At 39.4% G+C, this 11,335-nt stretch overlaps 1 protein-coding gene across 2 annotated transcripts in view; it reads right to left on the bottom strand.

The window, feature by feature from the left end:
* Positions 1-11,335, bottom strand: part of DIP2B (disco interacting protein 2 homolog B) — a 170,550-nt gene that overhangs the window by 87,148 nt on the left and 72,067 nt on the right. The gene's annotated exons all lie outside the window — the stretch shown is intronic.

Below are 11,335 nucleotides of genomic sequence, written 5' to 3'. Positions count from 1 at the left end.
GGATAATTGTATCATTAACTAAAGGTAGAATAAGGCCAATACATGCACAACAAATGTGTTTTGTGTTTTATTTTTGTTATTGTTGTAACTCCAGATGTGCATTTTTAAGTACTTCTGCACATCCCAGTAATCATTTTCTTGCATTGTATATTTTCTAAGTGCAATACTGGTGTAAAGGGTAGTGTGGCAAGTAGCCTGCAGAGTCATTACAGCTCTGTGTGCAATGACTGCGTCAGTATACTACATCTACCGTCCTGTACTGAAAGCCTAGCAGTACCACTAACCAGTATATGTTTGTTCCCTGACATCATCACTAAGCTGCCTGTAGCCAGGTTGTACCACTTTGTGTTTGAATCCTGCCTGCGCAGAGCTAATAGCTGTAGAAAAGATAACACAGAATGGCATTTAAATGTGGATGGGCAGTCCAGGCAATCTTTATGTTGCAGAGCAGTGTCTGTAACCTGGAGCAGCCAAACTGAATAAAATTACTCCACAGAATGCAGGTCAGTGCTGTATCTTCTAAGATGAAGCACCCTTAATGTGATGTAAAACCTAGCCTTTAATTACAAAACTTGCTTTTCAGCACTTAATCTCTGTAGCACTGTCACATAAAAATTAATATAGACTCAGAAGCAAACGTGATATACTTTTTAAACCTTTAGCATATAAGCACCATATTTAAAAAAGAAAACTAATAGCTAGTGTGACATTACTCTAACAACAGAAATAAACATTTAAATTGGATGATTTGGTTAAACACCACATAAAAAGCATTTTTCCCCTATCCTCGTGTTTTGACGTGGTCATGGTACCTATCAATCATTAGAATATTAGGTATATATTATCACATCTACACATTTATATTACAAATTCAAGTAACAAACAAAACATAATAAGAATGTATAAGTAGCTTCTATTAAATAAAGTTGGCAATTCAAATAATGCTACTTTGTAAATTGAGCATTTCTCTATTTTATGTCTCACAAGATAATTCCACAGTTTTAAAAGCCATATAAGCATCCAATAGAAAAATGGACCATTTAACCCTATTATATGTCTTGCCTGAGCATTTTAACACCACGTGCTAGAGAGCAGAAGTGGTAAGAAAGGAAGCTGCAAATGACTATGGGCTGGAATCATGAGTTGCCTCTCAGAAAGAGAGATCTAGGCAACTATTTTGTTATTGGGAAAACCAGGAAAGGAAAAGAATGAGGTTCTACATAGTGCTCCATTGTATGCTACTTCCTGCTAAAACAACAAAGGAGCAATTTTGTAACAGCATTTTAACATAGCACCGCTGTGTGACTAGGGAGGGATGATCATTATAGTTCTCCAGCCATATTGCAATGAACAAACACGGTCAGCACTTTAGGGGGCAGTGCAGCTTTATAGAGACGTAAGACAATTAGAGTTTCTGGAAGCAGCGGAATTCTGCATAAAATCCAAAAAACATAACTTGTAATCTTTTGGGACATTTTAGGTCATGCTCCTGATCTGCAAACTCTACACATCTAAATAGTGTGGCTCTATCACTAAATTACTAGCCCCCTTTCAGCTGTGCACATTGGCATTGTTGTCAAAAATATATTCTCTGCAGGGTACAAACTTAAATGTGACATATCTGCATATTTCTAAAAAGAAAACCGTGAATGTATTATAGGAAAAAACGAATGCACAATAAATACACCACTACTTCTAGCCTTGCAGGATGTTCTGCTTACTCATAGCGACAATGGGCTCATCTAAGCAGCGGACAGAGGCCTTGAAAATAAAGATAATTTTCTGTTACAAAGCTGGGGAGGCTATAAAAAGATATCTAACACTTCCTGCTTGGAATTTCAACTGTCAGAATCTTCATAAAGAAATGAAAAATTAGAAGAACTCTTGAAGTCATGTCACGATCTGAAGAACCCAGAAACATCTCTAACAAAACTGTACGGAAACTGGTCACATATGCAAAGCAAATCCCATCTGTCATAGCAAAAAGGTTCAGCGGACACCAGAGTCATGGTTCACAGGGTCCATAGACCAACATTGGCTTAAGACCAACAATTCAAACAAGACAACAACTTAAAAAAAAAACATTCCTTAAAATGAACCATGGAGTACTTACAGAAACAATATATTAGGGTTTTGGAATAGCCTTCACAGTTTCCAGACTTTATTATTATTGTAAATTCTGAGGGGAAATCTCAAACATGCCGTGCATGTAAGAAGAGCTAAGACTACTACTGAACAAGAAAAATTCTGCAAGAAAGACTACCTAGAGCAGTGTGACACTCCAGGTGTTGCAAAACTACAAGTCCCAGCATATCCTTCCAGCAATAAGCTGCTATATATTGGCAAAGCATGCTGGGACTTGTAGTTTCACAACACCTGGAGTGTCGCAGGTTAGCCAACACTGACCTAAAGCAACAATAGAAAGACTCTCAGCTGGCTACAGGAAACATTTGGAAGCTGGAAACATTTTAAAGAAGCCAAAAGGTGTTACTAAGTACTGTCTGACAGGGTGCCCAATCCTTCACACATTGTTTTACTCTTTTCCAGCAAGTAGACTGTAGATTATATTTATGCACATTTTAATGCTCAATTACAGATAAACCTCTTCAACGTGTTGGAGACACTGTGGTAACATTGACTACTTTCTCCATATCTGGTGGACCTGTCCTAAGCACGGTGGCATACTGGTTAGCACTTCTGCCTTACAGCACTGGGATCATGAGTTCAGTTCCCGACCATGGCCTAATCTGTGAGGAGTTTGTATGTCCTCCCCGTGTTTGCATGGATTTCCTCAGGGTGCTCCATTTTCCTCCCACACTCCACAAACATACTGCTAGGTTAAATGGCTGTGTGACAAATTGACCCTAGTCTGTGTCTGTCTGTTGCTGTGTGTATGTTAGGGAATTTAGACTGTAAGCCCCAATGGGGCAGGGACTGATGTGAATTCTCTGTATTGCACTGCGGAATTAGTGGCGATATATAAATAAATGGTGATGATGATGATGATGGCTTCCTAGAATGTCATAGACTCCTATTGACTAAAATAACTAAGTGGTCCATCTCAAAAGATCCTTGGTCCTTCTAATTGTGCCTGCCTAGAAATAGAATTGACAAAGATGCAGATAAACTGTGCTTTCCAGGTACTAAATTTCACAAATTTCACAATGGTATCCCAGCACAAACTTCTATTAATTTTATTTATTTGTAAATTAAATTTAGAGGATAGAATGTCCAATTATATGCTACTTTTGCTGTATGTTTTATGGATCTGTGCTCATCTGACTTATCTGAACGGGAATACTCTTTGTAATAGATTACAATTTGTCACGTTTAACTTTCTACCACAAAAGAGGTTGTGTTAATTTATTTTCAATTACAGATTCAGTAAAAAAAGCAATATGACCAGGGTGCCCACACTTGTGCATACAACTGTATGCGTCACTAAACGGTGTTATGAACCTTTCAAAGCAGAAATATGTGGTGTTTTAAATCACATTTGATACCAGCCTTAATTAATGGGATTTAATCTCCCATGTGTTCCAGTTCTTAAACAGTAGCATAAACATTGCACAGATAATTTCTTACAGACAATAAACAACTGTTCAACAGTTTTAAGTACATTTACATAATTTTTTCAATTCCAGTACATGAAAAGACTGAGCATTATAGGATGGTAGAGTTAAAAATATGTATAGGAATTTATACATAATGCCTAGCTGTCATGTACCTTTCCCAATTGTAAATGAATAACATTTAACAACCATGCTAAAATAGAACATACATTTTATTAAGACAGGGATAGAAGTCTATTACATGGAATTATTATAAAACTTATTTATTTTATTTAAACTTTAACTATGCTTAAAAGAATGTTAGGAAAAAAAAGTGTGTGTGTTTTTACACCAAAAAAATATATCTAAAAGATTACATCTTTACAGGTTTATGTAAAGAAAATGTCCAAATTTTGAGCTGGTCATTGGAGTGACACTAATGTCTAGACGGCGCAGGGATGTGGTGGTCTTTCCCAATTAACAAATAACGTTGGGTACACATCTATGCAATTACGTGCAGAGCACAAGATTCATGAACGTTTGGTCGGATATTTCAAGAGTGTGTACGCTCCCATGATCATGTTTTATTGTACAAAACACATTGCATCTGTTGATTTGGTTTTAAAAAGTTCTTAAAAATCATGATCAACAATGTCTTTTCAGCAGATGGTTATGAGAGAAAAATGAGAGACTGATGTGAATGAGTTCTCTGTACAGCGCTGCGGAATCACTGGCGCTATATACATAAATGGTGGTGATGATGATGATGATGATGACGATGATCACAGATCTGAAGGTAAATGGTGTACGTGTGTACGCATGAGTCGGCATGCACATCTGGACTTTCAATTGTTGGTGAAATCGTTAGAGACATTGCATCTGAAGTATGATTGCATAGGTGAGAACACAGCTTTAGACTTTTCAGTTGTACATAAAATGACACTCTAGTCAGTGCACCTAACCATCTAAAGAAATGTAGGCAAAGACTAGTATCTGCAAAAAAACACAATTTAGTTCATTGTGAAAAACCGAGAGTTAATCATGAGGAATTTCTAAGAGACGTAGGGGTATATTTACTAAACTGCAGGTTTGAGAAAGTGGAGATTCTAGTTATCATTTATTTAGTACATTCTACAAAATGACAGCTAGATTCTGATTTGATGCTATAGACAAAATCTCTACTTTTTCAAACCCGCAGTTTAGTAAATATATATCCCTCAGCCTTTAACCCAGTATCAGCAATAGGTCATTGAATGATACCACAACTGTACCAGAGCTGTGTATGAAGAGACTGGCAGAGAGGACACAAATAGAAGTACTGAGGAGGGAGGATGGTAAAATAGGTAGTGCCAGGTAGTGCCCACAATGGCTAAGGTTTCATATGAAATACAAACGGAAGAGTTTTGTTTGTTTCTTCAAAGCGTGTGCGTGAACCATTCCTTACTCCTGATGTCCTCTGTAACGATTTTAAATAAGTTGAGTGCGATTTGTTGGGCATAAATATACACATTGCATTTTGGATACAGTAAGGGCGTGTAGCAGTGCCCTAATGAGACTTGGAGGCATATCTTCTGTGGATACCAGAGACCTGGTGTAAAGATACACAATGATGACAGTAGCAGCACTATATAACCGCTTCCGATTTGCTGTTTGTGTATTGACCTCTGCAGCTGACAGTATGCCATTCATTAGCATTGCGGCTATGTTAGGTCACGTTGCGACCATCTATCCGTTTTTTTTTATTTGGCATTCTACTTTATATATTTGTTATTATGTTGATATTGAAGTTTATATAAGTGCTGGTGGCCAGTCTCAGCACTGCACTGTTTGGATTTCTTGCTTGTTATTTCCATGTGGACTACTGCAGAAAATAAATTTCCCATTGGATTTCTAAAGTGGTAAACGGTGAACGAGGGGGTATTTGTATTTCATTAAATTTTATATGAAAAATGCATTCTTTTTTTATTTATTAACAATATTGCAAATACACTATTATGTCTTGAGAATATGACACTTCATTATAATGTGCAGGAATCAGGTAATGTACTGTCAAGCCACATCTATACACTATCGTTGGGCCTAAGTATACACATTTGGATGGTATCTCAATGAGGTCAAAAAGCCAAGAGCCGTCATCTGCTGAGACATCAATGGTGTGACCCCGCTGTATAAATCCACCAATCCACAGTTTATTTCTACTAGTGTGCCAAGAGTCTACAAGACGAGAAAAGTTTCCATGGCTCACTACATTCAATAGCAGAGAGCTAGGCCAGGGTGACATATGCCCCCTAGGCTGGTCTAACGGTGGACTTCTTGAGCCAGTCTTAGCAGGACCGGACCGGGCCAGGCAAGGGCAAACTGAGCTTCCATCTGTGGCCCTGCCAAGAATGGGGCCCTAGAACAACGGAAAACTTGTTTCCTCCGGTCTCCCTCCTACTTCCCCCCTGCTCCCTCTCCTTTCACCCCCCTGCTCCCTCTCCTTCCACCCCCCTTTTTTACCCATGGAGACTTCACTGCTGTATCACTTCTTGGTTTACAGATGGATGAGTATTTCCTGGTGCACAACTGCAGAGGGAGCACACACTGGACTCAGGACAACTACAACCCCATGTATGGGAACATGTTGCAATGGAGTTAAAGAGAACATGGAGTACAAGTTCAAGTATAAACATTCCAATTAATTCATGTATATTATTTAGCACAATAATACACACAGGCCCGCTTCCATTAGGCAAGGTTAGGCAATTGCCTAGGGCGCCGGGCTCTGCAGGGCACCTCAAAATATAAAATAAAAAATGACTATGGTCGTTTAAAACTGTGCGTTCCGAGAAATCCACGGGGAGGGGAGGGGAGAGGAGGGGGGAAGGAAGGGGCTTATGAATCTTACCTGCATTAAGCTGCTCCTCTCTGCTCTGTCTCCTCCCCTCCGCTCACTGACTGTCGGGCGTGACATCATCATCACGGCCCGACAGTGTCTGAGTGGAGGGGAGAAGACAGAGCAGAGAGGAGCAGCTTAATGCAGGTAAGATAAGTAAAGACGTGGGGAGGGGAGGGAAGCGCCAATTTGGACAGGGTACCCGCAGCGGGGGGCGCCAATTTTTAAAGTGGGGTGGGGGGCGCCGATTTTCACAGTGTGCCTAGGGCGGCAAGGACCCTAGCACCGGCGCTGAATACACAGCGTTTGATATTTATATGGACATAATTACTATTTAAATCATTACCAGGTTTGCATTACAAAAATGATAGTTTGGAGAGGTTCTTGGGTATGTATACCTCCCCACCTGTCCCTAATTTTAGAGATAACAGATTTGCGCCGATGATTGGGGCAGCAATTAGGAAATGGGTGTGGTGATTGTGGCAAGGATTGTGTGAATTGCAAGTGTGGTTCACGTGAAATAGGCTGAGAACATATATTTTCTAATTTTGCCTGGATAAATGTTGGGACGTATGGGTATGTCAGGACACATTGTTGGGATCTACACTACATGATTTATGGCTAGAGAGCATAAGAGTAATGGATATGGTGACAAAGTAAGTAATGAACATGGTAAGGTGAAAATGAATATATAATATGCACACAGTACACTTAAAAATATATAATATATGCGGTATGGTGAATAAAGATTTATTTATGGCACCATGCTTTGTACATCAAAAAGTGAATACGTTGCATAGCCCATCACATCCAGCCCTGTGCCAAGATAAACATCTTAATGCCCACATTATGCAGCCCAGGGTCCAACATTACAACCTTGTGCCCGTAAGTAACACTAATCTAACAGTTACAGATGGAAACAAAGCACAGAAGATGGGGTGTGGTGCATATTGTAGTTGACACAAAGACTTGATTTTCATCACTTCAATAACACCCAATTGCAGTTTGATCACTAGATGGCAGAATAACTATTTTTTACTTCACTACAGCAAAGTTTCCTAGAATGAATAAAGAACCTTAACCCAGAATGCACTCACTGCAGCCCGACTCTGCATTGGAGGAAGGGCAAGGTCGTTTACATACATAGCCTCTGGTAGGAAGAGCACAATCTGCTGTACTACACCCCACCTAGCTGTGCTCTGCAACACTCTGTTTTTGCAAAAGAAGATGGTGCTTGAAAGGTTAGATTCACTGACATTAGTTAGAATGAAAAGAGAAAGTTATGTGCTCTCATAGCCTTCACATGCAGAGCCTATGGAGAACCTTAGATTATAGTATTTATAATTAAAAAAAAACAACTATTCTGAACCCTTTCTAAGGGGAACGGCCTCTGTAATCTCTATCTGTCATTAACAATATAAAAGAGAAAAGAATGAATTAAAGAATTAGCGTTGACTTTATCCAGAACAAATAACATTACCACAATCGGCCACAATCAATAATACCCTATCATGCAGTGGTGATGAATAGATCTGACACAAACCAAAGGCGAGAAATAATATGCCGTCCTGGAGGGAAGGGCTAGCCTGTCGTGTGCAGCATTTCCCTCCTCTTGATCTTAATACTTATTTTGGGTAGAGTGTGTCTGTGCTATATACACACACAGGTGTGTACACATGCAGAATGATTTATCACCGCATATTCAATGCTTTAGGGAACATCTAAGACTTCTGACACACACACACACACACACACACACACACACGTGTAACAAGAATGGTGTGTATATATAAATTAGTGCAAAAAACACATTGTGTAACTGAGGCCATGCATCATAACAATGATAATATTAATATTTATATACTTCTCAGAAGTTAAAGAGTATAAAATATAAACTCCTATAAACTACTGGAGATCAGACACACAGTTTTCAAAATAACCAGCGATCACCTTAAAATGTAATGTTATAAAAGTGATAGCCAGACTACTTGTAAATTACGATGTAAAAAAAAAAAAGAAAATTAAATCCCATAGAATGTGATTTTGATCAGTGTAGGTGGATGAGCATTTCTATGACTATTAGGGAACAGGAAGTATTGTGCCACTAAACATAACCGATACACATCTAATCTGTCTAATCATACCTTCTGGAAAAAGCACTGCATATTCCATTATAGGAGTATTATAAATCTTTTTTTTTTTACATAAATATTAATTAAAAGAGGGACATTCTAATCTCTCTGAAAAACTAAGAAGCACTCATGATACAAAAAAAAATGTTTCTCAAACAATAACTTGTGTATAATACATATATCAAACAGTGTGCTTATACAGGGTTCTTCAGCATGAGAGTGTGCTGGTCTATGTGATGGATGCAATTAACACAGACGGACTCACTAGTCCGATATAGAATGCAAAATCCAAGGTCACAGGGAGCTGGCTTTAAAATTTTAGCTGGAACGCCCTATAAGTCTTTGTCATTGTTTTACAGCCAACATTCTTAACTAACCTTTCTTCTAATGCACAATCTCAAAAATGTATTTTTTTTTTCTTTTTATAAATACTAGAAAACTATTGTCCAGCTGCTTCCAGGGAATACTACCCATTCCATGTCCTGGCACTGTTACAGCTCTGGCAAGTGATATATTGCAGAACAGAACTAAAGAAATGACCCAATGTGTCTGCTGATTAAGTGCCCAAATTAAACTTTTCCTTTAGTGGATAAGCCTGGCAGGGCTTTGTCTGTCACTCAGCCAAACTGTCAGAAACTTTTTAAAGAGAGGAGCTTGCATGCTCACCTGAGTCCTAGAGGCAGCACTCACTGTGAATGCAACCACAGGGCATGAAAACTTACTTTGAGGTGGACACACAGCATATGTTTGCTGATACTTTGAAGCTCCAGCGAGGCACCTTTTGGAAGTCAGGAGGTTGAAATAACATTTTTCACTAATGCAGTCATTTGCGGATCACCCCCTCTCGAATGCAGCCAATGTCAGTACAGTAATATAGTACACTACAATAGGTTCTTAATTATATAAATATACTCATTACATTCCAAGCAGTGGCGGACCAAAATGAGTAGAAATTAGAAAAAAAGAAATAATTTGTGTGCTTTTCAAAATAATGCTTAATGTTGCTTCTAAATATGGGTTGAATATAATTAAATAACACAGCTTTGATAGAAAACGGGTTTGGCTTTCATGGTGTTAATTACTCATATTTTTTGTTTAGTACTTTTCCCTCCATAACATTTACTTTTGGTGCGTTTAGGTTTAAGTTGTCCATACGCAGAGTAATTTGTGCATCCAATTTGTTGTATATTTACTACCTACTCTCTGTAAGACTTCGGTTAACCAGTTTGGTCCATTCAGCCAAATTAACCAACCCTTGTACAGTGTGTGAGCGCATCATAAAGGATTCAAGACTGGATCCAATTTGATTTTGTATGGTGAAAAATCAGGCATAACAATGACCTTATTGGAATTTGTGTAGGGTTAATTGTCTGACCGAACTGTTTAGGAAGCGATTAAATGGAACTGAAACAGCTCTCTCCTGGTTTGCCTCCTATCTGGCCACTCCCCCCCCCCCCCCTGCCCCTTTCTATCGGAGTCCCACAAGGCTCTAGCCTTGACCCTTTGCTCTTCTCTCTACACACCACCTCTCTCGATGAACTCATTCAATCATTTGGCCTTCAATACCTCTATATACTGATTAGACACAAATCTATCTTTCCTGCCCTGACCTCTCTCATGCCTTCCTATCCCAGGTATCTGGCTGTTTCTCTGCTGTAACTACCTGGATGTCACAGCACTTCCTGAAACACATCTCCAAACCCAAGCTCATCATCTTTCCTCCTGTCAATGTTGCTGTCTCTCTCAAAATCTCCCCCTCTTGGATGACAACATCACTCATTCTCCTGTCACCCAAGCCTGCTGCCATGGTGTCACCCTTGACTCAGCCCTCAGCATATCCAGTCCCTCAACAAATCCTGCCACTTCCTCCTCTGTAACATCACGAAAATCTGTCCCTTCCTCTCTTAGGAGGCAACCAAATCCTGGTCCATTCACCCTTTATTTCTCATCTAGACTATTGCAACCTCCTTCTGACTGACCTTCCTGACTCTCACATTTCTGACCTTCAATCCATACAGAATGCAGCTAGTCTCATCTTCCTCTCCCACTGCACCTCTTCAGCTTCTTCTCTGCATAAATCCCTTCATTGGGTCCCTATCCGTTTCAGAATTCAGTTCAAGCTCCTTACCCTCACTTACAAAGCCCTTACCAACACTTCTCCCCCTTACATGTCTGACCTTGTCTCGAGATACATACCAACCCAACCACTCCGTTCTGCCTCTGACCTCCGCCTCAATTCACCTCTCATTACCTCCCATGCTCACCTCCAAGACTTCTGCCATGCTGCCCCTAATCTTTGGAACTCTATACCACATCTCACTCAACTCTCCCCTAACCTTCAGTCCTTAAAACACTCACTCAAAACTCACCTTTTCAAGTTCGCTTATCCTACCTATTTGTTACTTGCTTCTGTAGCTGGCGCTACGGAATCTGTGGCGTGTAATAAACAAAATAACAACAACAGCTGCTCTGCACTATAAGTGTTATGCATGGTACCTGAACAACCAAATGACCAAAGGATGTTGTAAAGAGCCAGGGGAAGATGAGGCATACATTGAAATCAATAAAAATGATTTCCAACTGTTAGGTGCCAGCAGTTATTTTTTTAGGAGCACTGACATATAGCAGAGATTTGTCCAGGTCTGGACTACATACTATGGGCCTGATTTATTAAGGAAAGGAAGGGAAAAATTAGTGTGTTTTCTCCTGGACAAAACCATGTTACAATGCAAGGAGTGCATATTAGTTTATTATTTTGCACACAAGATAAATACTGA

This window comes from Mixophyes fleayi, chromosome 2 (assembly GCF_038048845.1).
Source record: "Mixophyes fleayi isolate aMixFle1 chromosome 2, aMixFle1.hap1, whole genome shotgun sequence".
NCBI lineage: Eukaryota > Metazoa > Chordata > Amphibia > Anura > Limnodynastidae > Mixophyes > Mixophyes fleayi.
Note: the sequence above shows the minus strand (reverse complement) of the source record. Positions and strands in the feature narration are given on the sequence as shown.